Genomic DNA, 4,604 nt, shown 5'->3' on the forward strand with positions numbered 1-4,604 from the left:
CTACTGTCCCCAGGCAAGGAGGCTCTTCTTCTTGAGTTCCCACATTCTTTTATTTTTTTCTTTTTTAACTCCTTTTTTAGTTGCTAGCATTTACTTTAATTTTTAATACGTCTTTATTTGGCTGTGCCACATGGCATGTGGGATGTGGAATTGTTTTTGGAATCTCATAAATTTATATGGTTACTGTGTAAAAGAAGATTCAATACAGGTGATTCGGTAGACTATATTTCTCTTCTGTAAATTTATTTCAACCATATTAGACAATTTTGTAACCTTCTAAAGTGGCTAGGTTTTCCCTTTTTATTTTTTAATTAATTTTTGTTGGAGTGTAATTCCCTGACCAGGGATGGAACCCATGCCCCCTGCAGTGGAAACTCTGAGTCTTAGCCACTGGACCGCCAAGGAAGTCCCAGCACTCACATTCTTAGGCATTCACTTACTGTCTTCTGTTTCCCATTGTTATTCTATACTTATCCACCACAGACCAGAATGAATTCTTTAAATGTGTTGGTTTTCTTAACTAATTGCAGAGGAGTCTCTCTGCCTACAATAAGCAGGCTCGTCTTTAATTGTATTTCCACAGCTGAAAGTATTTCAGCTCCTGATTTGCTTCAGCACAAGTGAGCATCAGACAAAACTTTAGAGAAGGTTCTGTCTTCTTGCTCTGCTTACACTACAGTGATAATGTAGATTATGTAAAACATTCTGACATTTTGGCAGAAAGACAACAACTTGCACAAAGGGGAAAATAAGTAACCACTATATAAATCATTGATTCTATGTTACACTATTCAGTTCAGTTCAGTCGCTCAGTCGTGCCTGACTCTGCGACCCCATGAATTGCAGCACGCCAGGCCTCCTTGTCCATCACCAACTTCCGGAGTTCACCCAAACTCATGTCCATCGAGTCGGTGATGCCATCCAGCCATCTCATCCTCTGTCGTCCCCTTCTCCTCCTGCCCCCAATCCCTCCCAGCATCAGAGTCTTTTCCAATGAGTCAACTCTTTGCATGAGGTGGTCAAAATATTGGACTTTCCGCTTTAGCAAACTATTAGATAATATTTAATGTTTCATGTCCACTCTGAAGGAATTAAATTTGAGATGACTAAGGTAAGCGTTAAGTATGTGTGCTAAGTCACTTCAGTCATGTCCAACTTTTTGCAACCCTATGGACTGTAGCCTGCCAAGCCCCTGTAGATTATTCTCCAGCAAGAATACTGGAGTGGGTTTCCATTTCCTTCTCCAGGGAAGCTTCCCAACCAGGGATCGAACCCGCATCTTTTATGTCTCCTGCATTGGTAGGCAGGTTCTTTACTACTAGTGCCACCTGAGAAGCCCAAGTGTTATGAGACATTTATAGAACATGTGTACTTTGGGGGAAATTTTTAGATATGATTATTTTTCTACACATGTCTTACAAAGATTAATATGCTAAAGAAAACAAAATTAGGTTAAATATTAGGCAGAAGGAAAGCATAACGAGGAATCAAATGAACCAAAGAGTAAAGTCAGCACAAAATACATCCAGAAGCCTTATATGTTTGTAAATAAGGTTCTGAGATTTCTAGTAACCAATACAGATGCAACCATTGCAATAGCTCAGGCATTCCAAGTTCATAATCCTGGACATGACTGGATTAAGATAAATCATTTTATTTCATTGACTATTTGGGTATAATTATTTCATATTCAGGGCTTCCCTGGTGGCTCAGTGGTAAGGAACCTGTCTGCCAATGCAGGAGACGCAGGTTCGATACCTGAGTCAGGAAAATCCCCTGAAGAAGGGAATGGCTACCCACTCCCACTCCAGTATTCTTGCCTAGAGAATCCCATAGACAGAGGAGCCTGGTGGGCTACAGTCCATGGGGTTGGAAAGAGTTGGACATGACTGAGCGACTAAGCACATTTCATGTTCAACACTGTCTACCCAGTGTTAAGCATACGCTATTGGTGGCAAAAGAGGAAGAGTTTAAGCATTTATTACACGAAAGAACGAATATACATCCTAGGTCAAAGTCTGAATGGCAAAAATGAAATAATAACCTGAATTTCTCCTTGAAATCCTTTAGCAGAATTGATGGCTCACAGTCACACTGAAGATCCTTGACTTTTACCTCTCTGTGATCAATAACAAAACTCAGAATGGTTCCCATCCAGGCTCTTGCAGACCACCTTTTTGGTTTGTGTGCGAACGTGTTAAGTAGCTTTAGTCGTGTCTGACTCTGTGTGACCCTATGGACTGTGGCCTGCTAGGCTCCTCTGGCCGTGGGATTCTCCAGGCAAGAATATTGCAGTGTGTTGCCATGTTCTCCTCCAGGGAATCTTTCTGATCCATGAATTGAACCTGTGTCTCTTATGTCTCCTGCATTGGCAGGTGGGTTCTTTACCACTAGCACCATCTGTGAAGCCCTCTTTTTGGTTTAGTAAATATAATTGTTTGTACTCAGTATTATGAAATGCATCCAGAAGTATTCCATTGGTATTTTATAACTGCTTGGTGCTGAAATCCCCCAAATCTTATTTTTCTGATGATAACCTTTAATGCATTTTATTATTATATAATCTATCTGGCACATCCTTATTTTTAAGGTTTATTCTTCATAAATATAAGATCACAGGGTTTCCCGGGTGGCTCAACGGTAGAGAATCTGCCTGCAATGACGAAGACGAAGACGCCATGGGTTCAATCCCTGGGTTGGGAAGATCCCCCAGAGAAGGGAATGGCAACCCACTCCATTATTCTTGCCTAGAGAATCCCATGGACAGAGGAGACTGGTGGGCTACAGTCCATAAGGTCGCACAGAGTTGGACATGACTGAAGCTACTGAGCATGTGCATAAGATCACAAGGTGTAAAGAAAACAGTGCAATAGCATTTATAGTAGATGTATGTACATTTATCTCCTATAGTCATAAACTCAAAATCTCATTCACATGTAAAACGTATGTGGTTAAAATGTGAGTAACAGCATGAAAGAGGGAGAAACAGGTCAGAGATAATGAGAAGGAAAAGAGAACAAATAAAAAGGGAAATGCATTGTTTAAGCCATTTAGAGTAAGTAATACTTTATTTCTGATTTTTCATCAAAAACACAAAGCAGTTTCTGACTATGAGCATAATTGTATATGCCTCTTTATTTGTAATAACTTTATTTTGGCATTTGGAATTGAATCACCCATTAAGATATTATTTTAGCTGCTGAATTTATTAAATCATTTGAAACAAATCATGTAAGGAGATAGGCATGCTTCCTAAGAAATCTGTTCTGAGTAAGACAAGTGTACTTCATTTTAACAAGGCATTCACAAGTCCATTGCTGGATTCCAAAACAGTTCAATCCTGTTGCATTCACACAACTAGTCTGTAAATGTACCAATTTAGTTCTAACATATCAAGCATGAATTTGAGTTTGAAAAGTGTCCCTTGAGTTTCACAGGTGTCCATTTTGTTTTGACTATGATAAAAGGTGGCATTTGGGCCGTTGTGGATAAGCCTTGTGCTGTATCTCAAAAATGTTCACAATTTTCTCTTGTTCTGGTTCAATGTTGGCATCCAGATCCCCATCTTTCACCTTTAACACATTCATTTTACTATCACAGCATGCAGAATAGTGTATTTCATAGACTATATTTCAGAAAACACATAGGTGTTTTCTGTTTCACCCAGGCTCTGCATGTCCTACCCAACATGTCATAGCATTAGACCAACTTGTGACTTTCAGAAACCGAGAGCTTTTGAGGAAAAGCAAACAAGGGAGCTTAGGAGCAGACTCATCACCAACAGTCAACAGTGGCCCTCATCTCTGAGACTGCAAGTTGGGTACATGGGGAGTATTTAAGAGAAAAGAGAACCTCTTCCTAACCAGCCAAATCAGCCAAATAAGTGCTGATGATTTGGCTGGAGTGAGAGATCACATCCAAACTGGCCTCATGTCTGGTCAAGAGTTATACTGGTATTTCTGGAATGTTCAACAGGGAAGAAAAGAGCAGAAAGGAGCAAAAAATGGCACTTGAGGAACCATACAATTTATTACTGAGACTGGAGCAATTCTGATCACAAAAGAGGGTAATATTTAAAATTACACTGGCCCAACAAGCATAATCCAGGACTGTCCTGGGAATGCTGGAATGCACGTTACCCCCTGATAGCAGTAACTCAGTTACTTCCTTCAAAAAGGTTTATATCTTAATATGGGAAGTCTGACAAATAAATGCACAATCTGTACAAATTCATAAGCCATGAGAAATGTGAGTTCAGGAATATATTGGGGAACAGGAAGGTCAATGTGATTAATAATATTGGAGGAAATACTTCCAGTTGCCTATAGTTGAATAATGAATTGCTTTAGAATCAGAAACTCTTATCAGCTCAAATGAAGATACTCTGGGAAGCAAGAGAAAATAAATAATGTTCTTAACTTGTTCCCCTCATGGTAGATGTAGTATTAACTCTTTCTGACCACTAGGGGACCACTTAGTACTTTGTACATTGCATTGAATTGCTTATATCATTCTGTACAGAGACTTGGAAAGACAACAGGATGCTAGTAACATCAGGGTCCTATGACATCTCTTGCCTATGCAGCACATACCAGTAATCGACT

The sequence above is a fragment of the Bos indicus x Bos taurus genome, chromosome 24 (genome assembly GCF_003369695.1).
Source record: "Bos indicus x Bos taurus breed Angus x Brahman F1 hybrid chromosome 24, Bos_hybrid_MaternalHap_v2.0, whole genome shotgun sequence".
In the NCBI taxonomy this organism is placed as follows: Eukaryota; Metazoa; Chordata; class Mammalia; order Artiodactyla; family Bovidae; genus Bos; species Bos indicus x Bos taurus.